This window comes from Pantherophis guttatus, chromosome 1 (assembly GCF_059756535.1).
Source record: "Pantherophis guttatus breed Tessera chromosome 1, ASM5975653v1, whole genome shotgun sequence".
In the NCBI taxonomy this organism is placed as follows: domain Eukaryota; kingdom Metazoa; phylum Chordata; class Lepidosauria; order Squamata; family Colubridae; genus Pantherophis; species Pantherophis guttatus.
The window spans coordinates 61,280,953-61,306,966 of record NC_142063.1 but is presented as its reverse complement, the minus strand read 5'-3'; the positions used below and the strand labels follow the sequence as shown (position 1 = coordinate 61,306,966).

General features: G+C 40.1%; 1 long non-coding RNA gene across 3 annotated transcripts in view; it reads right to left on the bottom strand.

The window, feature by feature from the left end:
* The window catches only part of LOC117665736 (uncharacterized), a 49,639-nt gene that overhangs the window by 4,276 nt on the left and 19,349 nt on the right, over positions 1 to 26,014 (bottom strand). Inside the window, exons 2-5 of one of the 3 annotated variants that reach the window (XR_009621401.2) lie at positions 19,935 to 19,999; positions 3,696 to 3,793; positions 1,424 to 1,478; positions 839 to 988 (exon numbers count right to left, since the gene is read on the bottom strand). This is a non-coding gene — a long non-coding RNA (uncharacterized LOC117665736). The remainder of the gene's footprint in view (positions 1 to 838; positions 989 to 1,423; positions 1,479 to 3,695; positions 3,794 to 19,934; positions 20,000 to 26,014) is intronic. The other 2 variants (XR_009621402.1, XR_004591450.3) reach the window with 2 other exon arrangements.

Below are 26,014 nucleotides of genomic sequence, written 5' to 3'. Positions count from 1 at the left end.
CCACTGACCCAGACATCATCATAGGTGATCTCCACATGTGAACCGATAGTAAAGGTAAATAGAACCCACCCCTGCACTGAATGGAGTGCATGTATTCCAGAATTGCAAGGAGTCCTGGTTCAAACTATGAACTGGAATCAAAAAGTAATCATAGAGATTACAATATATAACTTTGTTCTTCATTCCATGAAATCTCTTGAAGTTTGGTTACACAAAGCCACATACAATATTTATGCCATAGAGACCATGTATAACATAACAGCCTTCCAATAAAATGTACAGCAGGAGGAGATGCATATTTTTACCACTCATTGTTCCCATGAAAATTTGTTGCTCTAAATTGTTTCCACTCCTAATACAGTTAAATAAAGGAATACATGAGTAGACATACTCAGAATAGGGGGAACTCTTTCTAGAAGCATAGGAACTAATTGTAAAAAATAAGTTAAATATATACGCTGTATTTTCTATGATCTAAATCATCTCTCTCAGAAGCCTTCTTTCAAATGCCCTTTCGTGAGCTCATGAAACTGAGTGCACATACATATAAGGGGATACATTGAAAAATTCACTAAAGTATCTTGAACAATGCCCTATTTGCTAGAGCAGTATGATTGTAATCCTACTTTTAAAATTGACATCATTTAATTCAGTGATATTTATACCTCTACCTCGATACGTTCAACTTGTAAAACACTTTGAGCCTTAACAAAAGATCTTTAGCCAGCTGAAATGCTACCTTTACCGTTTAATGAAAAAAAGAAATAAAACTTGCAAAGAAGAATTATCATTTAAATTGCATGAGTCAGGTAGGAAAGAAAAGGAATGAAATATTTACTGCATTTAATTATCTTCTTCGTTTTTCTGCTTTCCAGTATGTTATACTCTCAGAATCACTGCTAAAACATGGAAATTCACTGAAGGTTTTGTGCACTACCAATGGAAAGGGATCCCATCCTTTATCCAGCCAGTCTGACATGTAGTAGGCCTGGAGACAAAAACATACGAAGAACGGTTGCAGGAATTGGGTATGACCAGTCTAGAGAAAAGAAGGACCAGGGGTGACATGATAGTAGTATTCCAGTATTTGAGGGGCTGCCACAAAGAAGTGGGGGTCAATTTATTTTCGGAAGCACAAGAGGGCAAGACAAGAAACAATGGATGGAAATTAATCAAGGAGAGAAGCAACCTGGAATTAAGGAGAAACTTTCTAACAGTGAGCACAATTAACCAGTGGAACAGCTTGCCTTCAGAAGTTGTAGGGATTTCATCACTGGAGGCTTTTAAGAAAAGATTGTCTGAAATGGTATAGGGCAGTGGTGGGTTGCTCCTGGTTCGCACCGGTTCCCGCAGTGATGATATGATGTCACCGAACCAGTTCTCCCCCCCACCCACCACCCCACCCCTCCCGCATTATTCTTACCTTTTATTTGGCTCCACCCCCAATCTTTTGCTGCCTCCTGAGTCCCAGCTGATGGCTAGAGGGGAAAAAAAACTGTTTAAACTCTTGCCACGGGGCTTCAAAGGGCCGCCCTACAGCTGATCAGTGTTAAAAGAAAACAAATGAGTAGATCGGTGTCTGCAAAAATAAATGGGTAGAGCCAGTGGTGGGATTTTACTTCAGTAGAACCAGTTGTTAAGTAGTCAAGCCAGTGGTTCCCAAAGTGGGTGGTACTATGCCTTAGGGGGGCGCTAGAGGCAAAAGGGGGCGACAGTGGGATGCTAAATGGCAAGGAGGGTGGCCCCCACCCTTTGGCCTGTGCCTCACAGCAGTTACCTCCTTGCAAGCAAACAGCAAGAAAAAACAACTCCTTTCAGCTTCAGCATAGGCTAATTAGCCCGTTGATTAGATCTGCCTCCCGATTCTCAGCTGATTTACTCTCAGCTGTTTTGCCTGGGTTCTGCTGCTAGTTAAAAAGAGTGCTGGAGCAGATTTTTTTTCCCCTAGCTATGCTAGGGAAAAAATGAAACTGAAAGTAAAGCAGGCTCTGCTGCAACGTGATAAAATGAGGCAGGGAGAGATTTCTTTTTCTTTTTGCTCACCAAAAAAGGTAGGTGCAAACAATGGGAAATTTAGGGCAAAAGAGGATAGTTTAAGATTTTAAAACACAAAAGAAAAAAAGCTCTATTTAACTAGGGAATTGTAATAATTGAGATACTATTAACTGTATATTGTGTTGAAAGCAGAAATGGTTAAGTTGTGGTTTGGAGGAATATATGGGGGAAATTATTTGGTTTATTATTATTGGTAAATATAATTAATTGATTTGTAAGAAATTGGATGGCATGGAAATAATTGGAATATTCATGTTCATATTGATTAATGTACAAAAAAGATAGTCATATAACTAATTGATTTATATTAAAATGTTGAATTTGTATTAAACAACTAATATTACATAATTAACCAATGTGAAGATGGATATAAAAATAGATGACAATGGGAAGGGGTATGATATAGAATAGAAGGGAAAATTGAATTTGATTAAGATTAGAGATGAGGATGAAGGGTAATATTGGTTTTTTACTAAAATAGATAAGGAATAAATATGGCAAAAAGGAAATATAGAAATTGTAAATTTAATTGAAATGACTAAACACTGTTTAAATTTGTGAATCAGCCAAATACTCTGTTCAAAGAAAATACATTGTATGTTTGTATGTGTGTTTCTAATTATTGCTATTTATTCATATTTGTTCTCTTTTATTTTTAAAAATTTAACAATTCATTCTTTATCTTAATATCTTTATATTTGTTTGGGGTTGCCTTTCTTCCCTTTCATCTTTTTTATTGTACAGCAATCTTTCTCCTCAAACCTACCACCTCTCTCTTTGCTTTCCTTCTTACTTTCTCTTTCCCCCCTCTTCTTCTCCTCCCTACTTCCTCTTCCTTTCTCCTTCTCCTCCTCTCTTCCTCCCTCTCTTACCCTCACTCCTACTCTAATTTCCCTTCCCTTCCTTCCTCCCTTCTCTTCCTTCCCTCTCTTCTCCTTCCTTCATCCCTCTCTATTGCAGTATCTTTTTGTGCATATGGATTACTCAGAGGGCTGAAAAAGTTATTTTTGACTGGTCCTCACACTTTTGACCAGTCCTCAAACTTACGACTGTCCTCACATTTTACATTTTTCGCCCTATCTTGTCACCATGGTGAAGAGAAGCAGTTGTGAAATGAATGACATGGTTGTTACGAATGCTACAATGGGCATAAATGATGACCAGTCATAAGTGCGAGGATCGGTCAAAAGTGCGAAGACCTGTCAGAAATCACTTTTTTCACCCCTCTGGGTAGTCCTTTTGTGCATATGGACTACTCAGAGGGCTGAAAATATTATTTCTGACTGGTCCTTGCACTTTTGACCAGTCCTCGAACTTACAACTGTCCTCACATTTTACATTTTTTGCCCTATCTTGTCACCATGGTGAAGAGAAGCAGTTGTGAAATGAGTGACATGGTTGTTAAGAATGCTGCATGGGCATAAATGTGAGGATGGTCATAAGTGTGAGGACCAATCAAAAGTGCGAGGACCTGACAGAAATGACTTTTTTCAGCCCTCTGTGTAGTCCCTATACACATAGCCATAGCCACCCGGTCACATGACCACTAAGCCACGCCTATCCAGTCACATGACCACCAAGCCACGCCCACAAAATAAGCCACGCCCACAGAACCGGTAGTAAAACAAATTAGAACTCACCCCTGGTATAGGGTCTCCTGTTTGAGCAGGGGGTTGGACTAGAAGACCTCCAAAGTCCCTTCCAGCTCTATTCTGATTGAAGTATCACTTCTGTTGGCCTGTGGAGAAAAAAAAAGATTCAGAGTTGAACCATGTCCTATTTTCCTGTATTACATCACTGCAATTACAGTATACAGATAGTCCTCAACTTATGGCCACAACTGAGCCCCAAATTTTTGTTGCTAAGTGAGACGTTTGTTAAGTGAATTTTGTCCCATTTTATGACCTTATGATCTGGGAAAGCCAGATTGACTTAACGACCAGGTGATTCACTTAACTATTACAGTGATTCACTTAATGACTGTGGCAAAAAGGTCATAAAATTGAACAACTCCACTTAACCTTGTTTAGCAACAGAAATTCTGGTCCGAACTGGAATTGTAAGTTGAGGATACCTTTACTTGTGATCTCTTTTACGAAAATCATCTAGGCTACCCATCATTACGAGTTATACAATAATCTGAAGACTCTTTCTTAATGTGAACATCTGTTCAGTCATAGTATCAGCTGGGGGACAAATTAGAAATTTGCTGTCTCTCACCTACTTTAGCTATTTAATTTTCCCCTTCTAAAATAAGAAACTTCTTTCGTGTAACTGAATCAATTATCTACTACAATGTAAGCAAAAATGCACTGAACATTCCAGGAGTGATGAATATTCACATAAATTTGTGTTCTTTTAAAATCTTTTTTTATATATACAAGTATTTAAAAAAAAAAAAAGCAACACAATGAGCTTTAAAAGTGGCTTGAATGTATATTTACCATGAAATGTATCTTAATAACTGAAGGTTTTCCTGAATGTTTGGCCCAGGTGAATTTATTGAACAAAAAAAAAGATAGCTCAGACCCGAATTAGTCAAGCCTATCACCTCCTTCTCAGCAAAACACAGGCCTTCAGTTGCTGAAGCAGGACCTGCGTTCAGCAATCAAGCTGATGCAATCACCTCCTTTCAGTGATGGGGAGACTGAATTTAGTGCCCTCTAAATAGAACTGGTAATTAAATCTGACTGGTAATTATCTGATTTTTTTTTTTTTTTTTTTAGTGCAGTCCACAAATGTGTAAAGCCAGAGATTTACAAGCACGGGCTGTTCATTATAACATCCTTTCTTTCTTATTTTATTGAATCGTTTATGATCTGTGAGTGGGCAGGCATGTACAAGTTTATAGATGCTGATCTTATATCATTTACTTGTAGAGTATATTTTCCTTTTTCTATAAAAGAATGCTCTCGTTCCACAGTAAATGAGTTTAGCAGCAGGATGGGTAAAAGGAAACTGTTCTGTTTCTGTAGCGTTGAGCCTGCTATGATTTAACTGAGTTTAAAATGCAAACCCACACCTGGTCAGAATATATATTTTTTCCCCTTTTTCATTCAATCAGACTGGACAAGCATTTTTTTTTTTTTTGATTATCCTGATTATTAGTGATCATATCACTAATGTTGAAGAAATTGTATAGCTGGGAAATTTGAGAAGAGAAATGTGAATGAACTGCTTGCTTCACAATTTAAACAGCACAACACAGCCATCTAATGGGGGATGTGAAAGTATTAAATCCACAGAGGTTTTAAAGTGCCAAGCCACACCGTTATAGAAAAGGTGGCTTTGATTCTCTGTTTATTAATATAATTCTGTTGCTCAAAATTTTAAATTCTCTTCCATTAATGATAGCACATACTTCGTGTATAATTACACCTAAGGTAAAATGAGCAACTGTACTGCTATACACACTAATAACAAATATGTTTATAACTTATTCTTTTCTTAGAAAAAGTATAAATAGATTTTCCACGTTGTCAACCCAAAACTCACTCTTGTAAAAAAAAAAAAATGATATTTTCATATTATTGTCTTTTCATATGATTGTACATGCAAATTACTAGGCCTGCCTGAAACACTAATCATGTCTGCAACAGAAATGTTAACCATGGTGTTTGCATAGTGAACACCCCTCCCTTCCCCTTTGGACTATAGATAAGATTATAGGAAGCAGGGAGTCCAATCCAGCAAGTCTTCAGGATAACAGTCAGCTGTGCGTTTCACATTATGTTACTACCGGCTCACCGTGCGCATGTGTGCCTTCCACACATGCGCCCTGCCTTCCGTGCATGTGCTTTGATCACATGCGCGTGTCTTCCTAGCAGTGGTGGGATTCTGCTGGTTCTAGGCGGTTCGGCCGAACTGTTTGTTAAATTGCTGGCTCGCCCCGCCCCTTACCCCGCCCCTCCGCACCACTATTTATTGCCAATAAATAGTGGTGGGCGAGGGGCGGGTGAGCAATTAATTAATTAATTAATTAATTAATTAATTAATTAATTAAATTTTTATACCGCCCCCTCTCCCGAAGGACTCGGGGCGGTGAACAGCCAAAATTAAAAACACACAATACAAACATTAAAATACTATAAAACAAAATTAAATTAATTTAACAAATGGTTCGGTGTTTTTTTGTAATTTTATTGGGTTGTGGACCTTCAACATAGGCTAATTAGCCCGTTGATTAGATCGGCTTCCCGACTCTCAGCTGATTTGCTCTCAGCTGTTTTGCTCAGGGCTCTGCTGCTTGCTTGCAAAGAGTGCTGGAACAGATTTTTTTTCCCCAGCTATGCTGAAAAATGAAACTGAAAGTAGAGCAGGCTGTTGGCTTTTCTGTTTGCTGAAACGTTGGAAAATTAGGCAAGAAGATTTCTTTTCTTTTTCCTCACCAAAAAAGGTAGGTGCAAACAATGGGAAATTTAGGGGAAGATTTTAAAACACAAGATTTTAAAACACAAGATTTTAAAACACAAAAGAAAGGACCATAAGGGTGAGGACCGGTCAAAAGTGCAAAGACGTGTCAGAAATCACTTTTTTCAGCCCTCTGGGTAGTCCTTTTTTGCATATGGACTACTCAGAGGGCTGAAAAAGTTATTTTTGACTGGTCCTCGCACTTTTGACCAGTCCTCGAACTTACAACCATCCTCACATTTTACGTTTTGTGCCCTATCTTGTCACCATGGTGAAGACAAGTAGTGGTGAAATGACTGACACAGTTGTTAAGAATGCCGCAACGGGCATAAATGTGAGGAAGGTCATAAGTGCGAGGACCAGTCAAAAATGTGACGACCAGTCAGAAATGACTTTTTTCAGCCCTCTGAATAGTCCCTATGTGCATATGGACTAGTCAGAAGGCTGAAAAAGTTATTTTTGACCAGTCCTCGCACTTTTGACCAGTCCTTGAATTTACGACTGTCCTCACATTTTACGTTTTGCGCCCTATCTTGTCACTGTGATGAAGGGAAGTAGTGGTGAAATGACTGACATGGTTGTTAAGAATGCTGCATGGGCATAAATGTGAGGATGGTCATAAGTGCGAGGACCAGTCAGAAATGACATTTTTCAGCCCTCTGAGTAGACCCTATGCACATAGCCATGCCCACCCGGTCACATGACCAGCTAGCCAGCCCACCCAGTCACATGACCACCAAGCCACACCCCCAACTAAGCCACGCCCATAGAACCGGTTGTTAAAAAAATTGAATCCCACCACTGCTTCCTAGCATGTACACAGCCTCAAAAGCATGCCTAAATAGGATGGCATAGAGCCCCCTGCGCTTTCCACTACCAGTTCAGGTGAACTTGTCTGAACCGACTGAATACCACCTCTGATAACAGTATAGGGCAGTGATGGCTAACCTTTTTGCCATCGCATGCCAAAAGTGGGTGGACCATGGGGGGGTCGTGCGTGTGCATGCCCACACCCATAATTCAATGTGCCCCCGCCCTGCGCATGCGCACGTGACCCCCCCGTGCTCCCCCCACTTTTGGCACGTGATGGCACAGTGGGCCTAGTAGGCCCGTTTTTTGGCCTCACCAGGCTCCAGATGCTTTCTAGGAGCCTGGGGAGGGCAAAAACGGCCTTCCCCACCCACCCGGAGGCCCTCCAGAGGCCGGAAACAGCCCATTTCCCAACATCCGGCAGCCCGGAAGGCCCAAAAATCAGCTGGGCGGTGCACGCATGTGCGCTGGAGCTGAGCTAGGGAAACGCTTGCATGCCCACAGATATGGCTCGGTGTGCCACCTGTGGCATGCGTGCCATAGGTTCGCCATCATGGGTATAGGGAAAGCAGGAATTAGGTGAGGTAATGCATATGGATATCTCTTCCCCTATGATTCCTACAAAATGAGGCACACATAACTTTTAGATTGTCTCCTTCAGCAGCTTAATTACAAGAGTATATACAGGTTCTCACATATACAACTTTTACTGTCCCTTTTAAAGCAACACATATAAAAGGATCCATGTTAACATAAAGTATGGTCCAAATGACGTGTGTCATACATTGAGGTAACTTGACACCTGCGCAAAAACAACTCTGTGAATGAACCAACATATGCGCTTTCTACTTGCAGAGTGTTCCTGGAGAATCTCCTTTGTATGGAGGAGCTCCTCATCCATATGTAGTGTTCATTTTTCACCCATGCTAAGAATATTGAATTGAATAGCAGCCACCACAACCTATTCCACTTTCTTTAGACTTGTGAATCAAGTTTCTGAAACCCCTGATTTAATCAATTGCTGTATTAAATATCAAACATATTATTATGTGTTGAATGTATATAGTTGTGTTAAACCCTACTAAATTGAAACTAACCTTTAGATGACCCTCTCTGTTAGCTCCAACTGTTTTGGAGGGAAACTTTGAACATTAATATTTGGGTGGGTTTTTCAATTATTATGATTGGTTAAGACCCTGTGGACCCAGAGTATAAATTACAGGCATTTGCCTGCTGTTCCTCAGTTCCAGTTTTGAGTCAATAAATGATGTTGTAACTATGCTGGTCTGGTTCTTGCCTACTGAAGCCCACTACACAATACATATAATGATAAAAGCCCTGCATGTGTGAACCAACACTGAGACTCATTCCTTTCTGGACACTTCAGAGTTAGCCTTTTTCTTCCTTTTAAAATCTTTGTTATCCCTTATTAATGAGCTGTGTAGGACATAAGAAGATCTAAGGTCCAATATCTTTGTACACTTCTATTTGTACACTCCTGTTTAAAAATACTACGGATTTTTTTAATCTATTGTCTTCTGCACATCATTTCTGATTTGCAGCTCCTTTCTTAAAAACCTGTCTGATAGGCCTGCCTGAATAAATCTTTACTGATTCTTTCTTTGTCTCCTTCTTGCATACTGTGCCATCTCCCCAAATCTTCCATGCACAAATTTTGTTCCAGAACTTAACACAATGATGTTTTACTAAGAATGCCCTTTGTACTAAACAATTTATTGGAGTCAATTACATCATATAATGCATATAATACATAATTACAGCATATAATAAAACCTTAACATTTTAAAATTATTTGGCACATGAGTAGGATGCTATTTGTTATTGAATAACAATGGGAAGACTATGTTAACTGGCACACTTCAAGTTGAAGTCATCAGGACAAGTGAGCACTGTGTCCATCAGCAATCGGCATTTATATTGCTGCAAAATTCAAGATTAGTAACTTTACTGGTATCTGAGAATTCTATCCCTGGTTGCTCTGTGTGTACGGAAGAAGTACAGGAAGAAAGAACTATTTAATACAACCACAGATATTCTTCAGTCATGTTAATTTAGCTGTTCCGCCTCTTATAAAATGCTCGAAAGAATATTCATTTATCTGACCCACAACTCTGAGCTGTTATATTTCATTCCCTGAATGAACCATATAGGTGATTTTTAGAAGAAAGGATTGTGGCAGATGCAACAATTAATTGAGCAGAATTTGAATTGGATCTGGGTCTGGGTGGAAAATAATCTCCAGTTTAATTGAAGAACTACTAATTTGGAATGATGTGTAGGGAGTGTAAAGTAATTGAATTTATTTGAGGTGATGTGGATGGGAAATTTAATTGGTTTGCTTTCTGTGAAATATAAATAAATTCTGGTAATTATTTTAAATTTGCATTTATACATATAAATAGCTTATTAGCATTTTTCAGCCTTGAAAATATTAATACATAATTATTATTGGGGGGGACTATAAACCTATGTCCCAATTGATAGACTATTTCTTCCTTTCTTGTTGATGTTTCCAGCTTTATTTTCCCACATCTTTACATCTCTCCTTTTCCAAAATGGGATAAAACTTCTGTACCACATTCTATTGCTCAATGTTTACAAACCTGGTAGATACAAAAGCATGCAGGTCATGTTAGCTTATAAGAAAACCTTGTTTCCCCAGGAAGACTAGAACTATGTTGAAACAAGGCAAAATTTTGGAAGTCTGCCTATGTTTTCCTTTCCCTCCCTCTTATGTCTTAGACAGAGCAGCGTGTCTCAATCTTGGCAACTTAAGATCTCTGGACTTTAACTCCTAGGATTCCACAGCTAGCATGCTGGCTGGGGAATTCTGGGAGTTGATGTCCACATGTCTTAAAGTTTTCAAGATTGAGAAACATTTCCCTATAGAGTCAAAGGGGAGCTTGCCTGAACCTTTTTCTAAACTTTCCTGGCCTCCCTGGGTTCAACACATGCTTCTACAACTACTATTGCCTTAACAGCTTCTGGATATCGCCATGGCTCTCTACACACAGGTGCTGTCTGAGAGTCAGTGTAGTTTTAACCTCATTTGCATAATTCCAATCAGGCTCCAGTTTCGTCCTTTTGAATTTATTTTACTTATTTATTTTTAGTATTTGTCAAACAGGTACAAGGTAGCAAGTATAAGTGTGAACATAAACATGAACAAAGGAAGTAAATACAGATAAATGGGGACAGTAAGACAGGGACAACAGGCACCTGGTGCGCTTATGCACTCCCCCCTTTACGGACCTCTTAGGAATGGGGTGAGGTCCACGGTAAACAGTTTAAGCTTGAAGCTGTGAGGGTTTGAGGCTGTAACAATGAAGCATTCCAGGTGTTGACAACTCTGTTGCTAATTGTCAATAGAGGAACAGGATTTGGACCATAATATATGAGAACACCATTGCAATACTTTCCTACAATTCTCAATCCTGATTCCTTACCCAAACCTTATTTGTTTGCTTCAAAAGGATTACTTACTTGCAAGTATGCAATTATTGATCCTGAAGGGGACTTCCAAAAACAATATCTTTCACATGAAAGTGAGAGATTTCCCTCATCCATTCTCCCAAGATTAAGGCCTGAAAATGTTTGATTCCTGTAGAGGAGATGTTTAAATAAAGTATGGGCGGCTTTTTCTCAAAGATGCTGTAGTAGCAATTTCTGCACAGGGCAGACATTAGACTGGATGATCTTCAAGATTTCTTTCAATTCTGGTGTTACATTCTGGGATTCATTTTCATCTCTCTCTCTCTCTCTCTCTCTCTTTCATCTCTGACTTACAGAAGTACTTGAGGGTTGTTGTTGTTTTTACTTTTTTATTGATGTCATTTTTCTAGAGTTGACACTTTTTCATAGTATTTCTTATTCAGCTCTGCTACTTGCTTTTAAATTCACTAGCCTAACATAATACAAGTTTCTGTCTCTGCCACTCACTTTGCCCTGTGACTTTTTCTGGAGCCCTTACTTTTCTCTGAGCTCTGTCTGTGTTCTCTTCAAAGATTTACATAACCTACCATAAATGCTGTTTTTTTAACCTACCATAAATGCTGTTTTTTATATTAAATTCTGGAGAGAAGGAGAAGGAGGAGAACGAGATTTTCTCTTGTATTTTAATAAGTCTTTAGCTTGCTTTCCGAAGCCATTCCCAGCCACATTCACACTCACTAGAGAGTAATAAAGCTATTTTAAATTTAGATTATTATCTGAGACTGTAAAAAGTAAGGAAGATGACTTTGATAGAAATATCCAAGAACTGTAACTTAGAGGAAAAGGCTGAAATATCTTTCAAGTTCACAGCAATGAGATTATTCAGAAGCAACTCAGACCTAATTCACCTCCCTAATTCACAGAACTATGAGAAGGAGGAGGTGATTCTGCACAATCAGTCTTGCAAGATTCTGTTATTACAGCCAGTCTCAATAATAGTAGTTTTAGCTTTCCTGTGATGTTGATTTCCTGGTCTGGTCTACTTAGTGGGATTGACACAAAGGTATGCTCAGAACATAGACATTACAATAACTGGATATTAGTTACCTAGCTGAATTTGACCTCAGAAGAACTGATTCCACATTTCTCACAAGAGCTGTAAGAATCCTGTAAGCAACCATCATCCACTAAACTATAGACCTGATCAGACAAGTGAAAGACCAGATGGAATGGTCCCTCTCCTGAGACAGATGGAACCAAGTGGTTTGCTAATGGTCTTAGACAGGGGTGAAATCCAGCAGGTTCTGACGGGTTCAGGAGAACTGGTAGCAGAAATTTTGAGCAGTCCAGAGAATTGGTAGCAGAAATTTTGAGCAGTTCGGAGAACTGGTAGTGGAAATTTTGAATAGTTTGAAGAACCGGCAAATGCCACCTCTGGCTGGCCCCAGAGTGGGGTGGGTATGGAGATTTTGCAATTTCCTTCCCCCAGGAGTGGGGAAGGAATGGGATTTTGGAGTATCCTTTCCCTGGAATTGGGAGGGAATGGAGATTTTGCAGTATCCTTCCTCTGCCACGCCCACCAAGCCACACCATGCCCACCAAGCCATGCCCACAGAACCCGTAGTAAAAAAACTTGGATTCCACCACTGGTCTTAGGATTGTTTTCTGTGGAGAAATGTAATTTATTAAAGTTCAGATCAATTTACTCTATGCCCAAATTGCCCAGACAAAAAAAAATCTCCCTACCATGTGAATTGGGTTGAATAACACCCCAGAGTAAAATTGTGAAAAGAGGTAACTCAAAATGAACACTGTGTTGAATCCATATTAAAGTCTAATCCATGATATAAATGGAGAAAATACTATTTCTTCTCTAGCACCACTGTCTTCCCATAAGGCACTCAGATCCAGGTACAATGTACAGTGTCCAGCTACAGTGTACCTGGATCTGAGTGTTGTATCTACAGCATTCACCTGAATTATTAAACTATAAGAGAAGAAAATATGGATAGTCTGCTGTATAATTTGTTGCCTCTTCTTTATTGTATTTTCCCTATGCAAGCACTCACAAAAATGCTACTTGATAATCTGTTTAAAGATCTTGCCAAGCACAGATATCAAGCTCATAGGTGTTTAATTTTTTAGTACATTCTCCTTTCCTTTTTTTCAAATGAGGGTTCATTTTTATTCTCTTCCAATCTAGTAGGTTTTTGCAATCCTCCTACAAGCACATCTTCCCTGCCCTGGCATAGTAATGGTAGACTAAATAATTAGCAATTTGCTGGTCTTTCATGGTAGATTAAATCATCTGCCAGTCTTCATGACTTAGATTGAATTTTCAGATCCATTATGATTTAATTATTGCAGATTCAATTTTATAGTTTCAGTAGCTGCTTGACTAGTTATTATGAGTCTTTTCTACTTGCAGAGCCTCCACAAGTAAAGACTTAGCATAAGTATGCTTCATTATTTCTTGTGTCTCATACTATATATAACAGTTGTTAGAAAAGAATCATTTGTTGGATTAGTGTGGTGCACGGGTGTCAAACTTGCGGCATCACGTTGCAGTCATGTGATGTATCGTGACGTTTTTCCCTTCATGGAGCTGAGATGGGCATGGCCTGCGCGTGACACATCTGGCCTATGGGCCGCCAGTTTGACACCACTGGTGTAGTGAGTCTGTTTCAGTCCTATCAGGTAGACTAGACCAAGAAACAAACACCATGCTGATCTAAAGCTGTTTTTAGAACAGCTATAGTCGCAGAAACCTGCAAGTCTGATTATAGTATGTTTACTCCCTCTTTTCTCTTTGTAAGATTTGCAAGGTGGGGGTGTGGGGAGAAGCTATTTGAGGTGTCTTTGTAAAGCACTTGATCTGGTTGCTTTGCTAATGGACCTTTTATCTGTCCTTCAAGGTCATTTTCATTATGTATTACAGTTTAAAAGAAGTTCTCAGACTGGGCTTTGCTTTAAAAATAAACATCAGCCTACTTAAATATGTCCAACATGTCTCCAGTATTCCATTCTTAAGAAGATACATCAACATGCGGTGATATCTCAAATTTGGGGGTGATAGTTAACTAAGTAAAATTCTTTCTTGTGATTGCTGCTATGGTAAGACTGATTTAATTGAGTCCTGCAGATCATTTATCCCAAATGATGCTACTGTTTATTCTTGGCCATAAAAAGAAAAAGATGACAGATGTCAATGATATCATTTTCAGCACTTATTCCACTGAACTCGATTTAGAGCCAGGTAGACCCCTTCTGTTCTGCAGAAGAACCATTACAGTGCATCAGGATTCACACTCAAGCTTGGCAGGTCTCCAGACATTAACTTTAATTCATCCCTGAAGTCATAATTTGGCTGGATTAGAATCTTTATTGCCAACAAGAAGGAAGCCTCAAACACTGTAACTGATTGCCCATAACAATGCAGAGAGTTTAGACAATGGAGCCCAAATGTTCTGTTTCTAAGTGAGGCATTTGTTAAGTAAGTTTTGCCCCACTTTACGACATTTCTTGCCACAGTTGTTTGTTGTTGTTTTTTTAATTTGATTTATATGCCGCCCTTCTCCAGAGACTCAGGGCGGCTTACAATGCGTTAAGCAATAGCCTTCATACTTTTGTATATTTATACAAAGTCAGCTTATTGCCCCCACAAACTGGGTCCTCAATTTACCTACCTTAGAAAGGATGGAAGGCTGAGTCAACCTTGAGCCTGGGTAGATTTGAGTTGTTAAATGAGTCACTGCAGTGATTAAGTTAGTAACTGATTGTTAACTGAATCCAGCTTTCCCATTGATCTGCTTGTCAGAAGGGTGCAAAATGTGATCACATGACCTTGGGACACTGCAACCGTCATAAATATGAGTCAGTTGTCAAGCATCTGAATTTTGATCACATGATCAGGGGGGTGCTGCAATGGTCGTAAGTGTGAAAAACGATTAAAAGTCACTTTTTTCAGTGTTATTGTAACAGTTCACTAAATGAACTGTTGTAAGTCGAGGACTTGCTACCCAGCTAGTTTAAAGTTCTAAGACTCTTCCTCCCACCTTTCCAAAAAACATTTGCTTAATGAATTACTGTATTTGATGTCCTTAGGAAGTTGTTAACATGTCTTTATATAATGTCCTTCTCTAGCTGAGCCACTCTGTCTCACCAGCCATAGCCTCTACTTTACTCCCTTCCCCGTTTTCTCATTCCCTTCCTCCTCTTGAGTCTCTCCATTCCTTTTCCAAAACAGTCACTTTGAGGTCAAGAAGTCAAATAGGACAAACTTTGCACAAAAGAATTAATGGACATAAATCTGACATTAGGATTCAAACATGGACCAAGTATGAGAATATTTAAACTTCCCAAGATGCTCCAGGGCAGACCTCAAAGTAACTATTTTGGAACAACGGACCTTAAACTTCACCACAGAATAAGAGGTTACTGAACTAGTATAAATCAAAAGGTTTCAGGCAATCTTGGAAGGTCTCAATATGCAAATAGCTTTTTAACAGAGTATAGCACTTAATTGAGAAGGTACTGGTAATCTGTCTCATATGTCATCTGCTCCTGCATAACCAATCTGTCTTCCCCTCCCTTTCCCCTCCCTCCACCTCAGTTCAAATCCCACATCACTTTAGCCACTTTATACATCTGATGAAGTAAATTGCAGTTGCAAAGCCAAATATCTTTTAAACAAAATTGTTTTTTTTTTGTTTTTTTTAAAGGATGCATTTGGGCCTTCAGGCCTGCCACATTTTCTTCTGTGGGAAAATGGGAGGGAGGATTGCATAAACTATGGGTGATATGTAGTCAAAATAACATTCCTTTCTCAGAGAGTCAGGGATGCCTTGCCCTGGTACCTGGAGTCGGATGCCTGGGAGGTGTCTTCAGTTTGGATGATTGGACCATGATTGGACATGTGGGTGCTGAGCAGGGACTTGACCTTTCACTTGGGTGGAGAAAACCTGGAAACTTTCAGATTTAGGTTTTCTCAGATGGGCCAATATGATGTCTTCAATAAAAAGGAACTTTGAGGAAACTCAAGCCTCGGAGTCTTCTTTAGTTGGGGGTGTTACTTGGAACCCTGACACAATGTTCCTTTGAAGAGCTATGAGAAATATACCATTCCTGTCCAGCTTCTTCAGCTGAGCCCATTGCTGTCCTTTATAACTATAACTCAAAAAAGCAGGTAGAATGGAATGACCTTATTTTGCTTTTTATGATTTCATTTATGCTATGATTATTCCACTTATAATATTACAGACTCAGAATGGGGGGTTATGGTAAAATTGCCGAGTCCTTGTATTTCTCTATTTTGAAAAATAGCATCTTTCTTGGTAGGTATTTTCACATTCCACTAATATATTTTAATCCAAATCACTTGAAAAATCTATCTACGCTACAGTTAATGGGTTTAATTGCAAAAAATACAGTTCTGACCTTTTTCCAATCTAGATTTAGACATTGTGCACCATGGTAAATGCCTTTTTAAAATTCATCAACGATATGTCATTATTAGTAGACAAAAGAACATTGATGATATCAAAAGACCTGTCTAAAGCTTTTGATTTAATCATCATGTTCCCTTGATTAAAGAAATTGCTATTCTTTGGACAATTTATTCCTGTTATTATCTGGCGCAGATTTTCTTGGACAGTCACACAAATGTTAGAGGGATACATTCAAATTAAAATGAGTACAGTTGTGAGATATTTTGAAATGTTGATTGACCCTTGTTTGTGATGGAAAAACAAACTGTAAAGTATAAATAATTGCTCTTAGATTACAACTAAATTCTGAGGATCAGATTTTCGTCTTTCAAAATGCTTTCTTTAGTGAAAAACAGGATGCAAATGAATGCTATCCTCAGGCTGGGTTTAAGAGCCCCAACCCATAGAAATAAGGAAGTGAGGCTACATCTCAAAGTTCAATAGCTCAAAGTTTAGGGATCATCATAAATAGGTAACACTTGTTAGCTTTTTGTTTATGGTTCATCATGAGTCACGATGCCTAACAATAAAGATATTAATTTATATAGCAAAGTTGGTTCTCAGCATTTCTTCCCATTGTGTGTCAGTATTCTGCCGTAGGCAGGACAGAAATAGCAAAAACAAAAGAACCACTTCATGCCCCTCTATGCTTCCCAGAGACTTTTATTCTGTTCTTCAAGAGTGGGGGAGGGGGAGATTATGATCAGGAATAAGAGGAGAAAAGCAAGAATGTGCAAAGTGCTCTTCCTTGAGAGCCACAGATGAAACCTATGAAATATCCTAAGAGCTGCACATGTTTGGGACAAGGGTGTGTAGGAAGTGGATTGTAGGAAGTTAGCACCCACCCCTTTCTTGAAAGAATGAAATATTTTAGGAAATATTAAAAAGGCAGAATATTATGTTTCCCTGCATGAGAAATGGAGAAGCATGTTTTAAAGACAAAGCAGCTCCCACCTTCCTGCCTCCCCACTTTTGTCAATGGGCCAGAGGCAGAAACTCAATCTTTGTCAATGGACCATCATCTGTAACACAATAGCAACAGAAACTAACACAATGGGACCCATCTAGGACAGAAACTCACCACATGGCATCTGGGAAGATTACATCAGCCAGCAAGGCTAGCTAAAACCCCCATCCCCTGGGAGTCTGACAATCAATCCGGATACTCCTTCAGGGCCCCAGGAAGTTCAAAGTCAGAGAGAGCATAAAACCAGGGGACTCGCTGTATCTCGCCCCTTTTCTGTTCAGGAACTCAAACCATGTGATCCTGTCCACCATTAAACCATCTTTCCAAGCAGTCTCCATGTTTCCAGTGTCTTTTTCCCCACTTGGAGCTGAACCCAGAAGGATATTTCTTCTAACAGGTGAAAATCAGTGGTGGGTTGCTACTGGTTCGCCCCGGTTTGGGCGAAGAGGTAGTGGCAGCAGTGGACGGCTCCACCCACCCACCCAGACATCATCACAGATGCTCTGCTCATGTGCAGAAGGTTCTGCACATGTGCAGAAGTGCCACACGTGCTCACAGTTCCAAACCAGTAGTGAAGGTAAGTGGAACCCACTACTGGTAGAAATGGAGATGGCCAAAAGAGGGTGTAGGTGTGGCAAAGCTAAAAGATAAGAATAGAGATTTCTCATTCCGTTTTAATAAAGGCTCCTCTTCAACTTTTTTTCTCTCTTTTTATTCAGCCTCAGAACTGACCCATCTTGCCAGATTCTTCAGGTTCACTACAGCTCACTTTTGCTATTGCTCAAGAGCAAACATCCATAATCCATTCTCTGATTGTCCCGGATCCACTGGAAAGTCAACTTTCTCCTATCTTTTCCTGTTGGATATCAAAAGTCCTGTTTTCTGGCTTCTGTCAGAACAAGCACCTGTAGCTCTATTTCATTATAGCCATTCATCCAAATGGCTCAGGGGTGGGTTCTAATTTTTTTACTACCGGTTCTGTGGGTGTGGCTTATTTTGTGGGTGTGGCTTGGAGGTCATGTGACTAGGTGGGCGTGGCTAGCTGGTCAGAGTCATTTCTGGAAGGTCCTCGCACTTACGACCAGTCCTCACACTTACGACCCGACTCATTTGTTTGCTTTTAACACTGATCAGCTGTAGGACGGCCCTTTGAAGCCCCGCAGCAAGAGTTTAAACAGTTTTTTTTCCCTCTCGTCATCAGCTGGGACTCAGGAGGCAGCAATAGATTGGGGGTGGGACCAAATAAAAGATAAGAATAATGTGGGGGGGTGGGGGGAGGGCGGGGGGGAGAACCGGTTCGGTTGTCACCGCTACCGGCTCTGCCGAACCAGACCGAACCAGGAGGAACCCACCACTGAAATGGCTGGAATGCACTGTTTGGCCTCTCAGCTTTAGTAACTCGGAACTGCCCTCCACAGCTATTTTGTTCAGCAGGACTCTGCCTCAACCATTGAAGCTTTAAAAAAAAAACACCTTCAGTGGTGGAATCATGGACTTCTTTCTATCACCGACGAAGTTGAGAAGACATCTGCCAGTTGTTTCTTCTAGTTCAAGAGACCGAGAGATAATAAAATTGTCTAGTCTTGACTTTTCACTGATCTACTTGGGGATGAATCCCAAAGGAAGTTGTCAGGTACAAAGTGACCAACAGCGAGGGAGTTACATAAGTTGAAATATACATGTTCTTAAAGGCCTGCCAATGCAAAAGAAAACAATTGGTGCAGGGGCATCCACACTTAAAAAAAAACAGGCAGTGCTTCAATTGCACCATCCTGGCCAGTGGTGGGTTGCTACCGGTTCATCCCAGTTCAGGCAAACTGGTAGTAGCAGCGGCGGGAGGTTCCGCCCACCCTCCTGGATGTCATCAAATACGCTCTGCGCATGCACAGAAGCGGCATGCGCGTGAGCAAAGTTAGCGTACACGTGCGAGCAAACCAGTAGCAAAGGTAAGTGAAACCCACCACTGATCCTGGCTGCCATCTTAACCCTTTATTTTGACCCTGTGTATTTCCTATAGACGTCCCTGAATTGGTGCTGGCTTTCCTGGCCTGGAAATCCTGTGAACTCATCATCAAGGATCATATTAAGCATATCTGAGATAGAACACTGGGCCATTCCCCTGATCAAATCAGAAATCTGAAAATGGACTTCTCAAGCTGGCTTCATTACAGCAGGTGTAAACATAGGTGTCTGGTAGCTTAAGGAGGCAGCGAGGAAAAGCCCTTAAAAATGCTACCTTTGACTGACCTTGAAACAAAACAATTGCAGCTTCATTGCCAAATAAGATAGATTCAAGTGCTATTTTAATAGTTTGTTTCTCCTGTCCAAGTAATCCACTGCCATTGAATTGCAGAGCTGAAAAACTAAGGATATGGTTGAGGATTACATTGTGAAAGGCCTGGGACAAAGCTGCTATGTACCCTGTTTCTCCCAAAACAAGTCATCCCCTGATAATAAGCCCAGTCGGGCTTTTGAGTGCATGGCAATAAGGCCAAGCGCTTATTTCAGGGTTCAAAAAAATATAAGACAGGGTCTTATTTTCAGGAAAACGAGGTACATGGACATGGAACACAGCAATATCTTTCAGGAGTATGTTTCTTTGCTAAAGTTTTGAATGAAGCCCTCCATTAAAGCAATAGAAAAGCCTTTTAAACACAGAAGCCAAGCTTTGTGTGTAGAACATGTTGTATATGCATTCTGCACATGCTTTGTTAAAAAAAAAAAAGGATGAAACTCCCATCAATCGGACTGACCTTGCCACAATGCTTCAGGAAACAGAAAGGTGGAGAAATTGGACTGTACCATCCAAACCAAAGCCCTGAGAAAGACAACAAAATTTCTATCATGAAAAGTGTGGAAACAGAATATAGCCATTTCCTGTATCTTAATCCCAACCTGTTTCATGAGAGATGATACAGATACAAATATAGACCGATGTATACAGAAACCTAGATATTAAAGGATATAGCTTTCCTTTATCCTATAGGACATCCAGGAGTAATGAAGAAAAATAATTTGAAAATAATTTGATCAACACTAAGCTAGATCTATATTTAGTTATGGCCAGAGTAGTCCACTGAAATCAATGAGATATAAGTTCATCTTGACTACGTATATGATGGATTTCCCTTGTTCTGCCTAAGCATCACTGGAATCCATTTGCATTTGATTAAGCTATTCTTTCTCCCATTATTATCAGTTCATCTGCATGATTAGTTTATGAAATTAGTGTTCCAGTTTTCTAAAAAAAAAAAAAAAAGAAGAGTATAATGCATGGAAATAAAGCTTTGGAATGCCAGTATTATTATTAAACAGAGTTTCACGACTGGCATCTCTCTTGTTATTGCCAATTTCTAATTGTTATAATCCCAGAACATACATACATATATAAACACACACACATACACACATACACACACACACACACACACCTGGAATCCCCCAGGTTATCCATCCTATTTCATTCAATTCCATGATCTTCACTCCATATCAAACATTTTGGCACTGCACAGGTAAATATCCCATAATAACCCATGACCTATTCTGTGATCAATTGGCATAGCATTTTGGTGACAAAGTCACTAAGATATGCTGAAGCCTTGATTCCTCAAGGGCAGAGCCTTTGGTAGTCACTAAGTATTAGCTTGCCCATATTATCTAGAATCTCCTTGCAGTTTCTAATACTTCTCTTCTGAGATTCTGGTAGGAGCTGCTCTATTTGTAGGAGTCCAGCACCATCTTGCTTTTTGTCCAGTGCATTATATTCTTTTACATTTACTTTTAAGAGAAAATTATGACCATGGTCTAGCTAACAATTTCCCAAGATAAAAAAAATATTTTTTTATGGAACAATATGAGTTTAAAAAAAAAAAAACAACCCAAAACTTCAAGACTAACCCTCACCAGCATGTTGGCTAAAGGCCAATAAGATGTTAAGAAGCCTGGCTATAAAGACAGGAAGCCAATCTGTCCCTGCTTGCTAGTGGTCAGCAGAACAGACCCCTTTATCTTTTGAAGATGTCAGCTACAGTTATTGAAATATCATAACATTTCTCCTATAGATCATTGTCACTAAACCCTAAAGCCCAGCAGTGGCCTACTTCATCCTCTGGGCAGCTCCAATTTTATTTTCTCCAATACTTGATGTTTGTATTTTAATATTTAATTTTTTTTTTTAAAGGAGGGGGAGACATTCCATCTTTTTTTTTTAAAGTAAAATGTATTTTTTTTAAATCTTTCTCTTTTTTTTTTTAATTAGATTTATATGCCGCTCTTCTCCAGAGACTCAGGGTGGCTTACAATGTGTTAAGCAATAGCCTTCATACTTTTGTATATTTTATACAAAGTCAGCTTATTGCCCCCACAACTGGGTCCTCAATTTACCTACCTTAGAAAGGATGGAAGGCTGAGTCAACCTTGAGCCTGGGGAGATTCGAACATGCAATAATTGCAGACAGCTGAATGTTAATAACAGGCTTTTAGTCTGTTGAGCTATCTAGGCTCCTGATAGCTAAACTCCTCTTAACTCCTCTTTTGAGTTTATATTCTAAAGAAGGAAAAGTTGAATCCTCCCTGCTATGTAGACAGGAAGAGGCACTATTTTAAATTATTTCCATTACTTTTTGCATATTTTTATCACCAGAAAGGCAATAAAGGTTCCCCTCGTACATTTGTGCTAGTCGTTCCCGACTCTAGGGAGTGATGCTCATCTCCGTTTCAAAGCCGAAGACCTAGTGCTGTCCAAAGACGTCTCCGTGGTCATGTGGCCTTCATGAGTAAATGCCAAAGGCGCACGGAACGCTGTTACCTTCCCACCAAAGGTGGTCCCTATTTTTCTACTTGCATTTTTTACATGCTTTCGAACTGCTAGGTTGGCAGAAGCTAGGACAAGTAAGTTACGTGGCACTAGGGATTCGAACTGCTGAACTGCCAACCTTTCGTTCGACAAGCTCAGCATCTTAGTCACTGAGCCACCGCGTCCCTTTTAGAAAGGCAATACAGATTATCAAGGTCCTACTTCTCCTACATACAGGTGAAGTACTCCTGGAAGACAGGTCATGGCAGTAAGAACTAGCAAGAAACACCCCCCCCCCAAAAAAAAAAACCCAGGGGATGGGCTTAGTGTATAATGGGCCAGAAGTCTTCTAATAGAGACCTTCAGCCTTCTAACCTAGGGACTCAGACATTTACTATTGGGCCAATCTCTTTCTCTCTCATCCTGACCCCAACAACCTGAGGGTTGTTTCTTGTAGAGAAAACAGGAAGAGAAAGGAATATTATCAGTGGTGAAATCCAAATTTTTTTATTACCGGTTCTGTGGGCATAGCTTGGTGGGCGTGGTGTGGCTTGGTGGGCATGGCGTGGTGGGCGTGGCAGGGGAAGGATACTGCAAAATCTCCATTCCCACCCCACTCCAGGGGAAGGATACTGCAAAATCTCCATTCCCTCCCTACTCCTGGGGGAAGGATATTGCAAAATCTCCATTTCCACCCCACTCTGGGGGCAGCCAGAGGTGGTATTTGCCGGTTCTCTGAACTACTCAAAATTTCCGCTACCATTTCTCCAGGACCTGCTGGATTTCACCCCTGAATATTATGTATGTTTTCTGTCTTTTGAGCTACTTATAAAGTAATAAAGATGGGATAAAAATCTAATAAATAAAGAAGAAAATACAATGATTGGATCCATTATTATGTGAATGTAAGCTCTCTTGATGTTAATCGATTGGACTTGCAAAGTATGATCCCCGTATAAAACTTAAAGCTGGAATGGTGAAGTAGTTGATGTTGAACTAGCATGTGGAAAACCCAGGTTCTAGCCCATTCTCAGCCATAGAACTCATTGTTGAGGCTCCTTTCTCTCAGTCCAACCTCCCTCCCAGGTTTATTATAAGGCTGAAATGAAAGAAGCTGACCAGGCAAGCTGGCAAAATGGATTTAAATCTTGCAGTTGTCATTTGGTAGGTAGAAGGAAGCCAGTGAGGCTTTTGTCTAGGTCTCAAGTAGAGAGAAGTAAAGGCCTAGGAAAGCATGCTTAAGAAAGAGCTGGAAATGTTTTAAAGATGAAACAGGATGAGGAGCTGTAGCATCCAACCATAAGAATAGCCTTGCTGGCTTAAAGTCCAATGTTCTGTGGACAGGAATGACCGGCCAGCTGCTGTTGAAAATTAGCAAGCTTGGCATGAAGTCAATCGGCCTGCCACATTGTTTGCCTCCAGCAAGAGGGATACTGACTCCAAACATATGGCCAATGAGACAGTAAAGAATAAATCAGTCCAAGGAGCCACGTAGTCCAATTCAGGAAGCCAGATGCTTCTGATACGTTTATAAAGAATGGGCAAAACAGCAACTGCCCTCCAAGGTTGTTCAGTCCTAGAAAATGGTATTCAAAGAATATTTATTTTTTTAAAAAAATAATTTGGTCCATTTTGGCATATGAGGCCACTGGGGACGCCTTCACCATAATCATTTTCTGACTTCTGTTTTTTAAAGAGGAAAAAACAAAACGGTGATGTGATTTAAAGCAATGAAAGAAGTTCAACAACCATGAAAACAAGACAGCAAATCACTGTTATTAAGGTATTAGCCATCAAATGTTGTTGCAGACACAGTTGTTGGTCGCATCTCTCATTCAAGACTGTGATCAGTTTCCATCTCCGACTCTTTTGGATTTCAGTTTCAATTCCTGGCTCTTTTGGAATTGACATCAAAGTTTAGAACTAACTAGCACAAAGAAAAGAACGTGGGGCGGTGAAGGACCTCAAACTCCCTGGACCGGGTGCTTGTTGGAATCAGGTGCCCAGGAGCAGACTGTCAGAAAACTTCTTTGCCCTTCTAGATGAGAGACTTGGGCCAAGGGAAATAGAGGAACCAATGTCAGCTCTGATTGGAAATTGATAAGCCTTGAAGCAATATCCCATGCAAGACTCATAAAAACTGTGTAGTCTGGTTCAGTAGTGGTTTTCAATTTAGTTTGCTTCTGGTTTGCTCATGCATGTGCACACTTGCGCGCATGACACTTCTGCGTATGCGCAGAAGCATCCAGGCAGGTGGGTGGAACCTTTCACCGCAACCGCTACCAGTTTGCCCTCGAGCCACAAATTTGCCACAAAGTCACTTGCTTGTTCAGGTCCCACTTTGAGGACAAGAAATGGCATACAAACTCCCTGGAATTGATTTGTTCAGGATCTCAGCCGACCACAGCTTTTCAATTCGGCTTCCACATCATATTTGTAATAATCAGGGGTGGGGCCAATGCTTTGTTTACTTCTTCATTCTCCACCCACCCACCCCCCAGCCTAAAGACAATGGAACTGTAGCTTGAGGTCATTATAAGACCTTACTAGAGCCCTTTTGGAAAATATCATCTCAGTTGAGCCTCATGCAGTCCAATTGCAAGATCTCCTGGCATCCATACAAGCCCTTCTTCTCTTGCCCCTCCCATTGGTTAGTTTGCTTTATCTTCTTCTCTGACGGTAAACAAAGATGGAGAACTTGAAAGCATGCACAGGTTTTTGGATTACCTTTTTAGTTGGCTTCATAACTCACTTGGTAAGGGATGTTGATTTAACCCTTCCTGCCCCCTTCCTTCTTTCCTTCCTTTAGAAGCAAGGGGTTCTTTTGGTTTCTTTAGCTGGACTATTATAACTTCATCTTCCCACTTTCATGGAAATACTTTGGCCAAAACAGCCTAAAGAAGTTTTCTTCAACCTTGCAACTTTTAAGATGTGTGGGCTTCAATTCCCAGATTTCCCCAGCCATCATGAGTAAGCTGAGGAAGCATGAAACATGGCTAGCTGGGGAATTCTGGGAGTTGAAGGTCACAGGTCTTAAAGTTGCTAAAATGCAGGAAACACTGACCTAAAGGCACAGTTTTTCAAGTCTTTTAAGGTCATGTTTATCTTAACCACAGCACAAACATATTGTGATAACATTTTTTTTCTGCCATGGCCTCATAATTCGGCCTTTATCAGTCTCCTGTCTATAAGTGATGGTGCAGGCTTAAATCATCCTTAATTGCACTGGTGTTAAAATAGAAGTTTGTCTCTTAAGCTTCTGACTAGGAGGGCTTCTGACTGGAAGGTCCCTTTCAACTCTGTTATTCTGTTACTCTACATCACCCAATAGGAGCTAAACTGTTCAATTTGTTATCTTGAAGACTGAGAACAAAAGCTATATAGAGGCAGGACAGGGGTCAGCAATGAAGACTCCCAAATACATTTTGCTTTAGGTTTCTGCTGACTTAGCTGATGAGGACAGAACCCTGAAATTTAACAGGGGAAAGGCCCTCTCTGACATGGCAATTCCCGGGCCAGGGAATTGATCCTATACTAATGGAAATGACGCTCTGCTTTGGATTTAGAATTGAGGTGGAGACAGCTAATCCAGAAGAAGATTGTGTAGCACTCAGATTCCTAGAATCATGGAATCCAGCAAAAGTTTTTTTCAAGGGCTACAGAGAAGGCTAGATTCTTGCTTTTATTAAGCTCTTGCATTTCTTTTTGCCTCCCAGTCTGAATTCCTGTACTATGGATTTATAATTACTCAGGTAACTGTTCAGCGTTACTGTCCAAGTGAAAAGGAAAAAAAATTCTGAACTACTCCAAACATCTTCTTTATAGAAGAGAAGAGAAGAGAAGAGAAGAGAAGAGAAGAGAAGAGAAGAGAAGAGAAGAGAAGAGAAGAGAAGAGAAGAGAAGAGAAAGAACATTCTTTGTTGTGCTTTTTTGATGATGTTTTTGATATTGGGTGTCCATTTTAGGTCGTGAGATATGGTAGAACCTAGAAATTTGAAGGTCTCTACTGTTGATACTGTGTTGTCTAGTATTGTAAGA